This window comes from Aotus nancymaae, unplaced genomic scaffold, assembly GCF_030222135.1.
Source record: "Aotus nancymaae isolate 86718 unplaced genomic scaffold, 86718_ANA_hifiasm-v0.15.2.pri h1tg000006l, whole genome shotgun sequence".
NCBI lineage: Eukaryota > Metazoa > Chordata > Mammalia > Primates > Aotidae > Aotus > Aotus nancymaae.
The window spans coordinates 9,845,141-9,865,099 of record NW_026988417.1 but is presented as its reverse complement, the minus strand read 5'-3'; the positions used below and the strand labels follow the sequence as shown (position 1 = coordinate 9,865,099).

The following is a 19,959-nucleotide window of genomic DNA, read 5'->3' as shown; positions in this document are numbered from 1 at the left end:
CTGTGAGACAATTAAACCTCTTTCCTTTATAAATTACCCAGTCTCTGGTGTGTCTTCCTAGCCATCTGAGAACAGAATAATACACTGAGTAACATAAATCACATTGAGATATAATAGTATTTTTTGGAATCGTTTGCAGTAAGGATGTCATAATGGTGATGAAATCTAATTCTTTTTTTTTTTTTTTTTTTTTTTTTTTTTAGACAGAGTTTTCACTCTTGGTGCCCAGGCTGGAGTGCATTGGTGCGATCTCTGCTTACCGCAACCCCTGCCTCCTGGGTTCAAGTGATTCTCCTGCCTCAGCCTCCCAAGTAGGTGGGATTACAGACATGCACCACCACTCCCAGCTAATTTTTGTATTTTTAGTAGAAATGGGGTTTCTCCATATTGCTCAGGCTGGTCTCAAACTCCTGACCTCAAGTGATCCTCCCACCTTGGCCTCCCAAAGTTCTGGGATTACAGGCATGAACCACTGTGCCCAGCCTAATTCAAATTTTAACACCAAACCACTGATTCTATCTGGGAAGCTAAAAGTTACTATTACTCGCCAAGAGTCAGTCTTCATAGAGGATCTTTTCCATCAGGTATATTTGTTGTTGCATGTATCAATTTCAAGGGATTGAAGTACATTTTACCTATAAGAGGCGAGTCCCTCAACAGCAGAGATCTTGCTTTAATCAACCCAGCTTATGGAGTGGCTGACAGGTTCCTTGGCATAGAGTAGGACCTCAGTACATCTTGCATAATAAATGAAGGTCTCCAAGTTTGCACTCCACAATGTACATTGAATGACCTTTAATATACCTTGGGGCGCCTGTAATCCCAGCACTTTGGAAGGCTGAGATGGGTGGATCACTTGAGGTCAGGAGTTCCACATCAGCCTGGCCAACATGGTGAAACCCTGTCTCTATTACAAATACAAAAATTAGCCAGGTGTGGTGGTGCATCCCTGTAGTCCCAGCTACTCAGGAGGATGAGGCAGGAAAATTGCTTAAACCCTGAAGGCAGAGGTTGTAGTGAGCCAAGATCACACCACTGCACTCCAGCCTGGGCAACAGAGGGAGATTCTGTCTTAAAAAAAAAAAATACCTTGGACTTCAAGTCACTAATCCAGCCCAAAGGACGAAAATCAATAGAAGCCCTTTCATATTAAAAGTGCTATGCTAGGTGACAGAATTTATTAAGAAACATGAAGGACATATGAGCTACCCAGCTGTAGGAAAAACAATCACAGTAAAACGAAAAATAATTTAAGGTACAATAAATGTGATTCTTTATGAATACTGAATAAATTTCCCTTCTCACCTGTTTTACATTGCCTTAGGATTTACTGTAACCTCTTTATGTTTAGAGACAAATTAATACATGATGGATTCCAGAATTGCAATTTCTGTTGAAAGTTTAACATCCTTGTGTTGAATTCCCTTAGAAATACAACACCTAATTATTTATAGCATAGAAATGCCACAGATAAAAATCTGTTTGTATTCCATAACAGTTCATAGCAAGAAACTTAGCAAAAGAGAATATAAAACTTCAAATTATTCTGCTGATACTTCCAAGAGTGGTATGTGTCATTCTCCTATAAATTGAAGTAGGTATACTATTAGCTCAGCAATCTAATATAAAAACCAAGATTTTTATCTCTTTCACCATATAAAATTATGTTGTAACAATTCTGAGTGTGAAAGTCAGTGCATACATGTATTTTTTTTAAACTGTTAAAGTCAATTAATCCCTTTCTTTACTTAGCAGGGTCATCATGTCTCAGGCCAAGTTATCTATGCATTATTAGTCTGATGGCCAGGTAAGGAGGTAGGGATAAATCCTCAGGGAGCTGTAGGCTGCTATCTAAGGCAAAGACCTCTGCGTTGTGTTTAAGCAAGTGGAGAGTGTTAGCTATGATTAGGGAGAAGTGGATCACTTCTGCAAGCCCAGAGGGTTCCGGAGAATATTGGATGTTAAGGTTCTTAAATGTGTTGTTTCAGAGATCCTCATTCTGGATATCCCTCTGTTCTTGATCTTTGTCTATCAGACTTTCTGGGGTTGAGAATGTAATCTTCTCAGGAGTTTTTTTATCCTTATAATTAATTCCTTGGCCTGACCCTCAGCTGTATCTACCTTTTGGCTGGATGAAATGGGTATATGGTAATATGCCACCAAAGAAGCTCCCTACTTTTACATTTTGTTTCAACTTGGCAATTATTGATAATACTCCTCAAGCTTTTATTTTTTTTGTTTTTCTTTATTAATATACTCAACAAGTTGCATTAGATTTAACCACCTCTGTAAGATAATTTCTCCAGAATCACTAAAGCAGATTGGCCTCAGATGACCAAGCAAATGAGTGTGTTTTTTTCCATTTCTTACAAGAAGGAGACTCAGAACTATATCACATGTTCATGTGATGGAAAAGAATACACAAATACGCTCTTACCCCACAATGTAAATTCTTCCACCTTTATTATAATATAGTCTGAAAGCACCTGGAGAGACTAACATTCTGCAAAATAAGATATTGCTCCACCATATCGATGCCAGCCACCATGTTAAGTGAACTAGATGAGCAACAAATGACAAGTGTGTCGGAGGCCCTGCTAATATTTATGTACTCCATATGGTAGGCAACAGACTCAAGATTCAGGGTCCTGCCGTATCACTAAATATTTTAGGGCCATAGTGGGCTGGGAACACTGGACCATCCATGATAAAATAAAGGACAAATTATTGCATCTTATACCTCCGGCTGTCAGGAAAGAAGCAGAGTGCTTGTAAGATTCTCTGGGTTCTTGAGGCATCATTCTGTCACTTGACAATGCTGCTACATCCATTTTCCTCATGACATGGAGGGCTGGCAGTTCTGAGTGGGCTCCAGAGCAGGAAAAGGCTCTTGCAGCAGGTCCAGATTGCAGCACAAGCAGCTCTGCCACTTGAGCTATATGACCCAGCAGACTCCGTAGTACTCCGTGTATCTGTAGTCAGAAAAGAAAAAATGTTTGTGTAACATTTATGGCAAACTACAATAAGAGAATTACAATGGATACCTATAGAGTTCCAAGGCAAGTCCATGCCACTTGCATCAGTTATCCACCATTCGAAAAACAGTCACTGGTGTCTTTCTAGGCCTTAATAGACATAGCACCTGACCACAGAAGAACATGTGATAAGAAGGACTTTGGCCAGTGAATCCATCAGACCCTAGAATACACTACTCTTTCAAAACTGAGCATTGTAATTAAAAATATAGTTGCTACTGTTTTAGGCAAATCATAGTAGCTATTTTTATCTAACTTTTTTTTTACTTTTTAATAATCTTGAACATTTATTTAAAATTTGGAAATTTAAAATTCCTGAATATATATATATATGTATATGTAAATATATGTAGATATTTCACATTTTAGAAAGCTTATGCTTAATTCCTTTACTGGTATGTGTATTGTTTTACTGCTCTTTACATGTTAAGAATATTTACTTTTAAGAATATTAACAAATAATAATAAAATTAATATTTATTCCATTTCCCAACTACAGTGTGCCATTTGACTTGTAGTTTTTATTTATAGCATTTGAGGGCATAGGAAATTGTCCTTATTCAATGTGTAGAAAGTAAATTTATTATCCTTTTATTCTATGTCTTCCTTTGATGTCAATACACTAATTTAAAAAGTCAGTTATTCAGTAGAAAATTTTACTTTAAGAAAAATGCTACTCAAAATAAATTTAGCAAATTTATAGTGATGGACAACAAAACCTGAAACTTCTTATTCTTCAAACCTAAAACCCATCAATGAACATGTTTTCGCATATTTATCTCCCAGATTTTAATATGTATATTTTTCTGCTATTTTTAATAATGCCAAGTTTGCAGTTTTCCCTTTCACTTTTTTCCCTTAACATTTTCCCGTTTCTTTAGTGGCGGCTATCTGCTACCCAGCCAGGGACACTCACCATGACTATTATTGGAAGGTTTTCTTTCTTCCATATTTTCCAATTGTAAATAATACTACAATAAACATCTTTGTATAAAATCTTCCCTTATGCCAGTGAGTAGATTATCGCCACTGGACACATTCAGACAAAATGGGATTCTGAGTCAAAAGATATGAGGTATATTCATATATATTGCCAAATTTCTCAGCAGTATTCACTTCCCCAATTATATGAGCCTTCACACCTTTCCTAACAGCAGAATCCACTGCTTTTGGTGGTTGTGTTTTTCCCTTTAAGCCATAGACTCACACACATATATGCACATATCCACAATCAACTCTTAACCTCTTACCCATGTTTCAAGTGAAAATTATAATGATGTGTGTCTCTTTTGGTTATAGTTTAAGGTAAGGAAAAAGTACATTGTGGCTTATGAGTTATTGATTAAAAGCAAGGTATCATTTGTCAAGGCAGTCACTGGCCTGCAATACCAGCAACTATACAAACGCATATGCCCTAATCACAGATTTTTTGCTCATGTTCTGTTATGGAAACACAAAGTCTTATTGATTGCATTCTGGAATTAAAGCTTAACTCAATGGCTGCAAACATACCATTGCCTATAATACATTTATTTTTGAGACTTGTTTAACTATAGCAGCTAAGAAAATCAATGTGTGGGGTCCAGCTAGACTGAACTTTATCAAACAAAATAACCTTTTATTTCTTTTTTTTTTCCCCTCAACTCTTCATGTAATTTTACTTCTGCTCCTCTATGGTCTCATGACCTTATGATACTTAGAAAATTCCACAAAAGCTGTATTAGGTAGTTTGGAGTAAAGATGACTTGGTTGAAACAGAGAGAGAAAGGGACATTTGCACAGGTTGTAATTAATGGCCCAAGGCAGAGGACCAGTATAAGCTATTAGTTAATTCATTTCAATGTTTTTTTTTTTTTTCATTTTTCTCTCTTCCTCCTTTTTGAGAGGTTGCTATCTTCCTTTGAGGGAGTTAAATTTGACACCTCAGAAACGTATTTAAAATAAATCTGAAGTATCATTGCCATGTTGGAGTTTAAGAACAGCACTGTCATGAGGATAGGGGACATGATGGTTGTAGAGTGTACTTTTACACCATTAATTATTTTTTAAAGTTATTTATTCATTCATTTACATACACTGAGCACTGACTTCAACCCAGAGACTAGTTGCCTATATGCTCAGAGTCTGAATAAATGAGGACAATGAATTCACTGAGCCAGCCTAGGAGTTGAAGCATGCACGAAGTGATGCAGGAGACATTACAGAACAGTCACCGTAGGTAACAGAGCTGAAAAGGGCTTCTGACAGAGCAGTCCAGATTCACTGGGCTGGGTTTGAAAAGCTATGTAGGCATTGTTTTTGCTGAGAAGACAGAGAGGGACGTCCACATGGAGGGAGTGGCAGTTTGCCCCAGATTCTTCAGGAGTCTGAAGATGATATGGCTGTAGTAAAGGTCAAATAGAGGGACTGGGGAGAGATGAAGCTGGAAAGGTATTTGGAGGCCATATGGGACAGTCTTTGAAGCCAGCTGGAGTTTTGATTTAGTTTTCCTTTTCCCGTATGGCAATGATCTGCTCTGCATTTGACCCTTTCAATCTCTTTGCAAATGGTAGCCAAGTTGAGTCAGACCACTTAACACTTCTGCAAAATCTGTAATGACTTCCGCTTTACTCAAAATAAAATCCAACTAACAATGAATTATAGGGCGTCGCATGCTTGCCCCTCATCCCTCTCATCTCTTATTGAGCTACTCTCTCATCCACTGTAATCCAACCACTATGATCTCATCACTGTTCCTCAGACACTCCAGAGTCTTCAGCTATTCAACTCCAGGATTCTCACCAGTGGCCCTACAGTTTCTCAGAACTTTGGCTTTGAACTCAGTTACATCATCAGCTTTCCTGGTTTGGAGGCCTTCAAACATAGACTAAACAATTCTTTTGGCTTCCCTGATTCTCCAGTTTGCCGACAACCTATCATGGGACTTTCCCGCCCTCATAAGTGAGTGAGTCAACTCCCCTAATAAACCTTATCTCCCACTTCTCTTTCTCTCTCTATATATATATTTTTTCCTCTGGATAACCCTGGCTATAACTAAGATCCAGACTAACTCTAGGTACCTGAGTACTGTTTGGAATGCCTGAGCAGGACCAGAGTGTGTCTCTGGGGAATTGGTGAGCGCATAAAGTGATTCCTGCTCTCGTTGATTCAAGGGAAAGTTTCCTCACAGTTGGAGAGAAATGTTCCAAAGAAACAGGTAGAAAATAGAGAAAAAGAGCTTTCAGACTGACCTTAAATCTAGATATTTTGTTGAAGGAAGAAATCATATTCTGAATGCCAGTACATGGTCTGGAAGTTTTCCACAGAATAGGAAACTAATAGGAACTAGGAACTGCATAGTAAATTTTAATAAATAGTATGATTGGTTCATATGTTTAAGTGGCTTATGGATTTAGCAAAAGGATAGAAAGCTAATGAAGTTCTCTTTGTGATTTAGGATTTAGAATTTAAGTCATAATTAACACAATCACATTTGCTTTCATCAGTTGGCTAATACAAAACAGAGTCTCTATCCAGAGGTAATAGTGGTCATGACCAAGTCAACAATTGCTACTCAAAAGTGAGCAGCACTTAATGTGCCAGGTACATTTAATGAATTTTACATAGTTTAATCCAAGAGTTGGCAACATTTTTCTGTGAAGAGCCAGATGGTAAACATTTTGGGATTTTTCAGGGCAAAAGATCTCTGTTACAACTACCCAACTCTGCTGTTACAGCAGAAACACATCCACAGATGACATGCAAACAGGTTGGCATACTATGTTTTAATAAAACTTTATTTACAAAAATAAGGAAAGGCAGCGTCTGGATTTGGCCATGGGCTGTAATTTGATAACCTCTGGTTAGATTTAGCTGATAGCTTTCCCAGCTCTATGGTATTATTTTTAACCCCAATATATTGATTAGGGAACTGGGGCTAAACTAGGCTTAAGCTGAGATATAGAGGGGGCAGTATTCTAATACACGTCAGGATGATTCCATTGCCTACATTCTTTTTCCTGCATTAAATTTTTCACTTCGCTGTGACAAATGAATCTGTATTTCTTCCCTCTATGTCCTTTTCTCACCAAAGGAACCACTAGTGGAATATATGTTGGTTTTGTTAGTTCTTATTCAGCTCCACACCTTGGTGGGGCCCCTCAAAGGGAGTGCGTTTTCTGTTTCTCAAGGACATTTACCTGCTCCAGTGCCCAAGGATGTTTGTCCACTCTACCTGTTTGCCCTTTCTTTGTTGTTCTGCCTGCACTGAAAGTCTGATATATGAATCTTATTTTAGTGTCAAACTCAATTTGTCAATGCTAGAAGCTTTCCTTGTGAACCTCTGAAAAACAAGGAAGCAGATTTAGAATGAAGGGATTACTTATTGAATACTAATTAACTATATGTGTAATTCCTTCTTGCTGAGAAGAGAAAAAAAAACAACATGATGGAAAATTGAACTTTGACCAAGTAGGGCAAAGGAAATAGCAGAAAAGGCAAGATGCTCTATGAGGAATAATGCTAAGCCAAGGAGCTGCATTTCATGGATTCACAGGCTCTTTTCTCTAAGCTCCACGGCCTTGGATATGTCACTTTGGTGTCTCTATTATGGAATATCAACAACCTAATTGAAAAATATAACTTTTGGAACTTTCCAGAATTTGTTTGCTGTCCTCTGCACATGGACGGAGATAACAAAAGAAACATGAACCTTGGTAGGCACACATATTTGAGTGCGGCCTCCCAATCTTCTATATAATTAGCACCTAAAGCCTGTCTTTATTATCCTTTTGGTCATCTTGTCCCCTTCCTCATCAAGACCAAGATTGTCACTCCTATGCAGAACTATTTCTTAGCTTTGGTTTCTAGTATGAGAAGCAAGCATCCCCCCAACAAACTGGCATCACTAACAACTGACCCTTTTTAGGAGATCTGTCCCTAATCTCAAGTAAAATGGCATCTTCCCTCCTGAAAGCCCAGTGCCATACCCTTTCAATCTATTTGCGAATAGTAGCTAAATTGAGTCAGACCACTGTATTCATGGAATTTATAAGAGGAATCAGATAGAAGGCGTGACTATTCTCTTTGAGAGTATTAGGAAGGGAAACTCCTAAAGAGGGAAACTCTTGGATTCCTAAACTTATAAAACAGTCTTCTGAAATACTCTACAAAACTCTCACACCAGGTGCCACCATAAATAGAAAAGCAATTTTCTAACATTAACGCCAAATAATTACATTAACATGCAAGCCTCATCTCACCCAATTTTAACATCCTGTTTTCCTTAAAATCAGGCAATGAGGGCACATTCTGAGGTTGGCACTAATACGAAAGAAGCAAATTCATAGTTCCATTAAGATTAATGTGTTTATTTGTACAAGTGAAGGTGTGTGGCCAAATGTCACAACCTTCAACTTGTAAAGTCAGTTTTCTAAAGTAAAATGTAAATTTTATCTTTAATGGCAATGGTTGAAATAAAAAAGCATTTGCCTCCCTCCCTCCCAAGAATTCCTTTGTATATGTGGGGGATGAATTGTTCCACTGTCTCTTTCCATTTTAATGATTTATTTTTCCTGGAACTGCCTAGAGTCTTGTTTTTCCACTGGGAGTCAAAACTGCTTGGGTTTGGTGCTTCCCGGAGTATATAAAACCAGCTTCACAGGAGACTTAGTGGCTCACATAATGTGACTGAATCCACAGGAGCCTGTTTTGTAGGGCCAGTTAATGTGAAATGCTTTATAAAGAATGCCATTATCTGCCTCTCCTGAAAGATTTTTCCTTTACCAAATGGAGAATCTCTCTTTCACAACTCTCAGAGATGTTTAAAAGTGGTTCCAATTCTGATTCCTTTTACATTTATGATCTGGCCCTTTGGATATTGAGGGAAGAAGAAATAAACATAAGGTCACCCTAACAGAAATTTTAAGTTACATCAATTGGAAGATTTACCAGGTAACAGTATCCTTTTTATGATTACAAAGTTAATTTGAGTTTTTCAAAAATATATATTAATTTAAAAATATTTTTATATGTTTTATGTTGCTTTCAGTTCATATAATTGTACATATTTATAGGGTACAGTGTGAGGTTTTGATGCATATGTACATTGTATAATGATCAAATCAAAGTAATTAGCATATCTGTCACCTCAAACACATCTTTTTTATAAGAACATTTATCATTCTCTCTTCTAGCTGTTTTGAAATATTAATGTATTATTGTTTACTATGGAATACTTACATTTGTTCTGTACTTACTATGTGTTCAGTACTTTATATTTTGCAGTTGTTACCTCTCACAATCCCTAGAAGATACATATGGATATCTCTACCTCACATGAAGAAATTCAGAGGAACTAATTGAGTTGTGTAGTGTAGGAGATGGTTCAGAGTGGTGGGAAAAGCTATAGGGAAAGGAGCAGGCTTTCTGAAAGGTCAAAGGGCTCTGCATAGCTTTGGGGGAGAATACGCTAAAGGCAGCTGTTCTCTTACCCTGAAGCCCAGGGCAAGGAATAGGTACAAAGAAGTATAGGGGAATTTATCTTAAATAGGCCTGTTTACTTATGTTGACCAGGAACCGATGGTTGATCATCTGCACTGGACTCCTCCCTGAAAGGGGAAACAATAATGTTAATTACCCACAGATGGTGTTTGCCCCAGACTTGCAGCATTGTGTCTGTACTGAATAAAAGCAAGCAGCTCCAGCTTTTCGGGGCTGCTGCACCTTGGCCACTAGAGCCCAGCAGACCCCCAGTTGCTCTTACACTTCATACTTGTGTCTCAGTACTCCTTCCATCCGTCGCTCAGCCAGGGTCTGTGGGATGGACCCAGCAGTGTAGAACCATCTAGTATTGTAATATGGAAACTAAGAGCAAAAATTTTATAATTAGAACACCTGTATTCAAACTCCATCTCTACCACTTGATGATAAGATTTAAATTTGAGTCTCTGTACTTTGGAACTGATCTTCTCACTTTAAAAAATATTGATAGTTGATAGGTTATTATAAAATAAAAATGTAGTGCACAGAAGTTAAAAAATACTTTAACACATGATAGGGAAGATTTGCTAGCTAAGATATAGGAGAGCTTAAAATCTAAAATAGAAAAAAAGCAAAACATTTAAAAACATCAATACATAATAGGTAAGGTATATGGTTAAATAAGTAAATGGAGTAACATAAAAAAGCAATAAATATTTTATTGAATTGTCAATAAAAAAATAAAAATAATTTTTTTTGAGACAGAGTCTCAATCTATCACCCAGGCTGGAGTGCAGTGGTGTGATCTCAGCTCACTGCAAGCTCTGCCTCCCAGTTTCAAGCGATTCTCCTGCCTCGGCCTAGGCCTCCAGAGTAGCTGAAACTACTGGTGTGCGCCATCAAGCCCAGGTAATTTTTGTATTTTTTAGTAGAAACAGGTTTTCACCATGGTGGCCAGGATAGTCTCCATCTCTTAACCTCGTGATCTGCCCACCGCAGCCTTCCAAAGTCCTGGGATTAAATGTGTGAAAATTTTTAAAAAGTAAAAAATAATATTATGTTATTTTAGTGCATGAATAAAGTAGAGTAAATAGTATTTAACAATAGAAAAACAAGTACTTTTATGAGCAAGTATAGCAGTCAGTACAATTTTGTCATAGGGTAAGTTTCTAACATTTTCTTATATATTATATTTTTAAAACATGCAATATTTATTTATCCTAAAGAGACAGACAGAAATATCAGGAAACAGAAATGAATTGTGAAGCATCATTCATATTTTTTGAAATCTTGGAAAATACCACAAGGTAGTTAAATAGGGAATTAATTAATTTATGGTAAATCCAAACAATAAAATTATTTTTAATCTACATAAAAATGTAATTGGTAAATGTATATATTAACTTAGAAAAATGTCTTATGTATTAAGTAATAAACTATATGAAAAAAGTGCATTGTTATTTTAAAATGGTATGCTATTACTATTTGCAATAAAAGATAACACTTGAGTACTGTGTGTGTGTGCCAGATATTGTACTAGTACTGCATACACACACACGTATGCATATATGTGTATAATTGTATATATACATGTGTTAGTCTGAGTGATGTTTCATTATACCTAATCTACAAAGAGGAATATAGGAATATAAGTTTAAGGAATTTGCACAACATTGCTCAGTTAGTATGTGGCTTTACCAGGATTTTAACACAGTATTATCTGATTTCAAACAAGACATAAAAATCACTGGATTCCAAAGCTATTTATTTATTTTACTCAACCCATATGAGTGTGTGCATAAAATATGCATATGTAAATCCCATGAAAACTCATAATCATCAATAAACTCTAAGCATGATTAGGACAATGGGTAGAATCCCTAGTATTATGGACTGAATGTTTGTATCCCCTCAAAATTTTTATGTTGAAGCCCTAAACCTCATCATGATGATATTTAGAAGAGAAACTTTGGGAGGTGATTAAGGTTAGAGAAGTCATGAAGCTGGGGCATTCATGTGGGATTAGTGCCCTCATAAGGAGAGATAATACAGAGCTTACTCTCTCTTTCTCCACCATATGAGGCAAGAACATGGACATCTACAAGCCAGAAAGAGAATCCTCACCAGAACTTCACATTCCGGCACCCTAATCCTGGACTTCCAGCCTCCAGAATTGTAATAAATCAATTTCTATTGCTTAAGACATCCAGTTCATAGTATTGCATTATAGCACCCAACTTGTTAGGAAAGATGTATATAAATGCCCATTTCAAATAGTTTTTTCTGGACATTTTTTAAATTGCTTGGTAACTTCTCACGTCAGTCAATATCATCATTATTTTATAGATATATTGTTGCTAAAAATGAACTTGTATGTGCAGAAGGACAAATGTGAACTCTGCTAGATTCTTAGCTGGGACTTCTAAGCCATTTTTTTTGTCATGTGACAATTAGTTCACATAAACTAGGTAATATACACTGAAAATCCACGAACTATGCCAGCCTAAAGTACCTGATGCTACAATAAGCAAAATGAAAACACACAAGGGAGATCATTCAAGTCCTCTACTTTTGAAACTTGTACAGTTTTACCAGTATGCCTCTTGTGTTTGACATTTAACTTGGTCAGATTTAAGGAAATTTAATAGAGTCTGTGTTCTCTGGCTGCATTCTGAAGCAGAGTGAAATATAAGACAAAGACATAGGAAGTTGGCTCTACAATCTTCTTTGCTTCTCTGTATTAAATGTATGTTATTTCTCTGGATGCCTAAAGGTTACTCTTTCTCACTTCTTTTGCCTCTAATTTATTTCAATTTTTGTTTATCCTCCCCTCTTCTCTCCTGACACTCCAATTATATACATGCTACATCACTTAAATCCTACTGATTATAGATAGTATGTATTATAACTGTTAAGTGTATAAAGATAATTTCATTAGATGTAAAATATCATATATAAATATATGATAATATATTTGCTATATAGTATATATGTATGATAGGTATTATATAGTAAATACTTTTAATTATAGCTTTTAATTAAATATATAATTCATATATAATCATACTTTCAATTTTAACCATAATTTGTTGTTGTTTTTTTTTAATTTTTATTTATTTATTTTTTTATTTTGAGACGGAGTTTCGCTCTTGTTACCCAGGCTGGAGTGCAATGGCGTAATCTCGGCTCACCGCAACCTCCGCCTCCTGGGTTCAGGCAATTCTCCTGCCTCAGCCTCCTGAGTAGCTGGGATTACAGGCACGCGCCACTGTGCCCAGCTAATTTTTTGTATTTTAATAGAGACAGGGTTTCACCATGTTGACCAGGATGGTCTCGATCTCTTGACCTCGTGATCCACCCGCCTCAGCCTCCCAAAGATTTGTTTTATTTATATAAATAATTATAATATAAATATTATGTATATAAATAAATTATAATATAAAATACAAATATATGTATAATTTTCAAAAATCAGTAAATACATTAAAAATCCTATTATTAGGTGAAGATAATTTTATTTTGAAATTACCTGTATCTATCTATATCTATATCCCTCTGTCCCTATCTATATAGTATTCACTTTCTTCATGGTTCATTTTAGATAGTTTCTCCTGCACTGTCTTCGTGTCGTTGATGTTTTCTTCATGATTGTCTAAACTACTGTTGATCATCTACTGCTAGTGATCATCTCTGTCATTTTAAGATCAGGTTTTTACAAGAAAATGTTTCTCCAATGAGTTACATTTTAATGTTTTTTTCCCCCATAGGCTAATATTCTTTAACCACTATACTTTGTAATTTGAAGTTCCTTATTGCTAGATTTTATTTTATTCTGTTAAAAAGTATTGACTTTACCTGGCAGGCAATTAGTTATTTTTGTGTTACATTAATAATTTTGACAGTTGTTCTTTAGAGGTTTTTTTTTTTGGGGTTGTGATGAAAAGGTGAAGTTAGAAGAATATTTATTCCAAAAAATACCCCTCTAAGGACACTAAGCACATGGCTCTCCTGTTGTCTGTTACTACTGATTGCACTGCATATTCCCCAAGGTTTCTGCTGGAGAGACACCTAACAATATATAATTTAATGCTATCTCTAATAGTCATTTGGTTTATAATGTTTCTTTTCTTGGAAACTTTCCTTATCTGATCTTGTGCATTTTCATTCTATACCTAAACAGAACACTAGACAACATACACTGAAAATCCACTAAACTAGGTCAGCCAAAATTATCTAGTAATAGATAAGCAGATTACATTCAAATAAACATTCACGAGGACACATGTAAAAACATCTGGAACTCCTTTTCTACGCATCTCCCTTGTTTGGGGCACTGCCTCCAACACATTCTAGCTGCTTTGGCCTCCTTTAACTCTGGCCCCTGCCCCCTCTGTTCAGCAAGATTGCTGGTTTCTGATTGGCTTCCCCTGCCTGCCCCTCATTCAGTAATTTCCTTCAATCAAAAGCTACAGCAATCCTGGGACCTACCTTGTTTCCTTTTCCTTTTTCAGGGATCATGTTTTTTCTGCATGTTGTCCAATGTTTTAAAATAGTTATTTTCTACATTCTGTCCATGTCTGTTTAGTTTAATATTGCCAGAGAATATTTCTGGACTACTTCATTCCATCATGATCAGAACCTGAAATTAAAAATGCATTTGGTTTTTCTAGTTTTTCATTTCAAGTTACATTCAGTCATGTTTTATGTATCTTATTAGTGATTCTACAATGAGATTAAATGCTATAGAATGCCCAAAAATGCAAACGATGTAAAGATGTTCTTAAATTCAAATTAAACTGTATCCCAAAATTTCCAGAAGAAATTAAAGTCCAAAAATTAAAACAATAATAATAACCTCACAAATTACAAAACGTAGAAAGTTAAGCAAAGGAATTAATGCTTAAAATAATTTTTTGTTGTTGTTGTTTATTGGAGTTTAAGAAAATTCCAATCTAAAGTTCCCTCTTTCAACTTCTTATATGGGCTCAGTTTCCTCAGGATTCCTCTATTGCTCTCTCCTTCTTTCCCTCTTTTCCTAACTCTCTATTTTAGATCCATGGAAAATTTCTTACTTCTTAACAATTCCACATAGAATTCATATTGTTATGGTGCTGTCTGACAGAGAACGTCACTTGAGATATTTCTACCTTCTCACAAAACTTAGAAATATGCAATATTGGCAGGTCAGATATGTTAAATATTTAAATAATTTTTCTTCCTGTATTATATGTACATGCACATACACACATATGTACATATATTCTTTCATATTTATACCTATATCTATATCCATCCCTCTTTTTTCTTTTATCCTTGAAAACAATTGCCAACATGCAGATTTTTTCCAGTAACATAATGCCCAGTCTTTCCTGTTTAGACATTTCAAGTCCGTTGGCCCAGTTCCTCCTTCTACTGCTCTTTACTTTGGAATTGTCTCCTAGACCAACATTTTTTTCCCTATGAAAACTTAATGAACCCAAAGCCATCTGGCAGGGATGAGCTCACGGACAGGGTCAAGTTCAGGCCCCACGCGGGATACAGTTTATAATATTTGAAGGATCCTCAGCCACACACACATCAAATAATATGAAATAATAACAAAATCAGCCATGAACATTGTCCCTGCTCCTTTGTATAATGCCTTTGGGTGGGTCAGCACGGAGAATGGTAGCGGTATTCTCAGAAGCCGTGCCTACACCAGAATGTCTAACAAACACACTGACCCTTCATGAAAGTGATCACAAGCCACATAGATATATCCCACTCAACTCAAACTAAAGCTGTCCCTGTTAAACTTCCCTTTAGTTGGATCCCAAAAATGTCTATGTCAGTTCCCTTCCCAAGTTTCAACTGGGGAAGATAGATGAAGGGGAAGATGAAGTCCAAATAAGCAGTTGTCACACCAACTGTGGCTACAATGTCTTACTTTTGCCAATTTTACAGAATCTATGACCTTATAAACACATCACTGTAAACTCTCAGACCTAGAAAGGAGTCTGTTTTCTTAGCTTCAGCATAAATCTGCCTATGGAGAAATGTGTCTGCGAATCCAAAGTTAGCTCCTGTCCCTGAAAGAAGATTGGCATTAGGAGCACCTGACCTAACCCTACCTGCCTACTTTTGAAATAATAATTTGAAACTAAGGTTCCAGTACTTCTGCACAGTTCATGGGCAACTCATGCACCTAAAATTTGAAAGCGGAGAATATTACTCTATCCTTGAATGTCTAAAAGGCCTAGAAGACTTTTCATCTTTTGGTGGAATATTTGCCTGGGCTAAAGCTATTTGGGTAAAGTTGAGTCATAGCTCAAGATGAGCTTGTAGCAGCTTGGCACACCTGCCTGCTGAGGCCAGTTGTAGTCTAGTCTGTGTGGCTAGGCTTTATGGAGCAAGCAACTGCTGTGGCCAATGTCACGGGCAGGGTACTAAGTGTAAAGCTTTTGATATTTGTGATCAAAGTCTAAGAGCTACCAGGTGGTTCCCTCAAATTGCATAGGCGATCCTCAGCTTCACTGAAGCCTTCATCTTTGCTGAGGCTAACATGCCCAATATTTGCATCTCAGACCACATCCTCCATGATTTTGTTGCGTCTCAGGACTTCTATGTTGCTACTGATTCCAGTGTCCATCCTTTTTCCTGAGTCCTGAGGTCCATACCTCTCCTACAGTTTCCCCTTTCTTAAAACAAATAAAGTCCAGGATCCTATTGCATAAGGGTTTGTATATATGTGTGGGAGGAAAGTTGCCCAGGTGCCAAGGCACGAGACAGAAGGCACAGTTTGTCCCAGCATAATAAGTAACTGATTACTTAGATATAGCAATGATACCAAATACATTTACTGATTACCTAGTTATAGTGATGATATGTCTACTGATTACTTAGTTATAGTGATCATATATTTACTGATTACTTAGTTATAGCATTGTCACCACATAGAGATACAATCACATAATCAATTATATAATCAATCTTATTATATCACTATTCTCTATTATTAGTCTTTGCTTGAATATTACAGTATAGGAACATCTTAGTCTTATAGTATAGACATAATCGGGTGAAATATAATTAGGAACTGAAGGGACATTGTGAGAAGTGATCAGGAGGTGAGAGTTAAAGCCTTGCGGTAATGCCAGAGCCTGGGAAGTCGCCTGTTGCTTAGCAGGCCATGAAGGGGAGTTTCGCTTTCACTCGGGGAGTTCAGAGAAAACCCTGCTCTGACCGGCTCTTAAGGAAGGCCTGACATTAGCCAGTCCGGCCCGCAGACATCCAGGGGCTTAAACGCCTCTTCATAGTGCTGTGCTCTGATGGTCACTATTCTTGTCCACTTTCGTGTTTCACTTTCCCACCCGGTGCTCCTATTAAGTTCTTAGAAGTCGTGAGAAGTAAGAATAGAGGAATACTAAAAGCCTTTGATCTTTCTGATAGGTGCATATAAAGATACTGACGCTATATGCCTCCCCTCCTTGCAGCGGCTACTTGATAGGGAGGGTACCCTGTGCTATACCCACGTGATCCTCTGGGCTATATCCACGTGACCCCCTGTACTGTACCCATGTGGCTCCCAGTATTGGAAGTATGTGATTTGCTTGACCCCTACCAATCATGTCAGATGAGTCATTCTCCTGGCCCTGGCCCCCCTGCCTTGTATACAATAAATATCAGCATGTCCAGGCATTCAGGGCCACTATTGGACTCTGCGTCTTGGTAGCAGTGGTTCCCTGGGTCCAGCTGAATCCTTCTCTTATCTCTGTGACCTGTGTCTTTCTTTCCTGTGATTTATCATCTTTGCACACAAAAGAATACCCACTAGACCCTGCGGGCCTGGACCCTGCATATATGCCATTGTTTCTACAAAACAAATAGCTTGCCTTTGCACAAAGTTGCCCTAAATTACAGAGATCAATTAAGTCCTATGTCTCGTGTGCTCTAAGGTCTAAGCCAGATGCTCACAAAGCAGTGGATAAAATCCAATGGAATTTATTTTAGCATGAGCCTGTATGAATCATGAGGCTTAAAATGTCATACCCACACAATAGGACCAACACAAGATATGCTGACCTCCAAAAAAGATTAATGTTAAAGATATTAATATTGTAGACATAATGCCAGGGTTGGGATTCTTGCTCTGCCATTTACCAGGTATTTGACATCAGGCAACTTCCCTCCTTTATCTGCACTTAAAACTACACTATAATAAGGATAACATTCTCATATAGTAATATTACATTGTATGATAGCATTGCTATACAATGACTGATGGTGTCTCCACAAAACTAATATGATGAAACCTAATCTCCATGAGTTGGTATTAGGAAGTAAGGTCTTTGAGAGGTGATTAGGTCATGACAGTAGATTCTTCGTATATTGCTACCCTCATAAGGGTACATTACCAGTATTAATAGCAAAATTCTTGAGTACATGCTATGTGCTTGTTACATATCTTATAACATGCTTCATTCTGTGAAGAAGGTTGACAGGGTTTGACTGTGTCCCCACCCAAATCTTAACTTGAATTGTAGTTCCTATAATCCCTTATGTCTTGGGAGGGAGGCTGTGGGAGGTAATTTAATCAAGGGTCAGTTATCCTCACATCGTTCTTGTGATAGTGAATGAGTTCTCGCAAGATATGATAGTTTTACGGGGCTTTTCCCTTTTTGCTTGGCATTTCTCCTTGTTGCCATGTGAATAAGGATGTGTTTACTTCCTCTTCTGACATAACTGTAAGTTTCCTGAGGCCTCCCTAGCCATTCAGAACTGTGAGTCAACTAAACTTATTTCCTTTACAAATTACCCTGTCTCTGGTAGTTCCTTATTAGCAGCGTAAGAACAGACTAATACAGTAAATTGATACCGGGTATTGGGGCACTTCTGTAAAGATTCCTGAAAATGGGGAAGCAACATTGGAACTGGGTAATAGGCAGAGGTTGTGTTCCTAGACCAAACTGAGGGTCAAGTTGCCATTTCTTGTGGCCCAATAACGAGATGCAGATGAACTGGGGAGGAAGAGAGTTTTTATTTCCATAACTGGTTACAGGGAAAAGGGCTGGAGATTATTGCCAGACCATCTCAAACTTACAAAGTTTTCTAGAGCTTATATACCTTCTAAGCTGTATTCTCCATTTAAGTGTGCATTCATCTAAAGACAAGTGATTGACTTCTTTTGATCTATAATTAAGGTCTGACTCCAAAAGACCTTATTCTGGAGCCTCAGTAAATTTACTTAATCTAAATAGGTCCAGGTGCTGGGGTGATTACCCTTATCTTATCTCCTGCAAAATTACAGATATTTGAGGAATTCCTTCATACCCCCAATAAACTTGTTTCTAGTGGCCTGGGGAATTTCTTCAGACCCACAATAAAACTTGTTTAATCCTAAATGGGTCAGTCCTGTTAAGAATTCCTTCATAATTTTGTCATGCTTTAAGGCCCAGGAAAGGCCTAGGCAAAACTTCTTCATGTGCTTTTTACATGCCAGCCTTTGTATAAAGACACTGGCTTTTTTAAACTTAACCTCTCAGTCATCACTGAAACAATTATTAGTGAGATCTGGTCTGCCACAGTTGGAACAGCTTGGAGGGCTCAGAAGACAGGAAAATGTAAGAAAGTTTGGAACTTCCTAGAGACTTGGAGGACTCAGAAGACAGGAAGATGTTGGAAAGTTTAGAACTTCCTAGAGACTTGTTGAATGGATTTAACCAAAATGCTCATAGTGTTGTGGGCAATAAAGTCCAGGTTAAGGTGGTTTCAGATGGAGATGAGGAACTTATTGGAAACTGAAATAAAGGTGACTCTTGCTATGCTTTAGCATGCTGCCCCTGTCCTAGAGATCTGTGGAGCTTTGAAGTTGAAAAAGATGATTTAGGGTATCTGGTGGAAGAAATTCCTAGGTGGCAAAGTGTTTTAGAAGCAGAGCATAAAAGTTTGAAAAACTTGCAACCTGACAATTCAGTAGAAAAGAAAACCCCATTTTCTGGGTAAGAGATTGAAGCCAGCAGCAGAAATTTGCATAAGTAATGAGGAGCCAGATGCTAATCACCAAGACAATGGGGAAAGTGTCTCCAGGACATGTTAGAGGTCTTCATGGCAGCCCCTCCCATCACAGGCCTGGAGGACTAGAAAGGAAAATTGGGCCAGGTCTAGGGCACTATTCAGTTTAGCAATATTTTAACATTCAACTGTGAAATTTATCATTATTCATTATTCCTCAGCTTCTTGAAAGCTCAGGTCTAACTCTGGTTCTTGAGGTGAGCCTTAAGCCCTAATCTCTGGCTTCCCAGTTCTGGGTTCAAGGCCCCTATATCAGGCTACCCCAAATCTCTTGGCTTATACCTCTCAGGGCAATAGCTCATTGTGCCTCTTTTTCTAACAATTTACTCTCCAACAGATTAAATGTCAGATGCCTTAAGCATCTAACATTCATTCATTCAGTCTTCTATTTACTAATGAATTATGTGGCCAGGTA

At 37.4% G+C, this 19,959-nt stretch overlaps 1 pseudogene; it reads right to left on the bottom strand.

The window, feature by feature from the left end:
- The window catches only part of LOC105725699 (ADP/ATP translocase 2-like), a 33,232-nt pseudogene extending 19,220 nt beyond the window's left edge, over positions 1-14,012 (bottom strand).
- Positions 14,013-19,959: the final 5,947 nt, after the last annotated feature.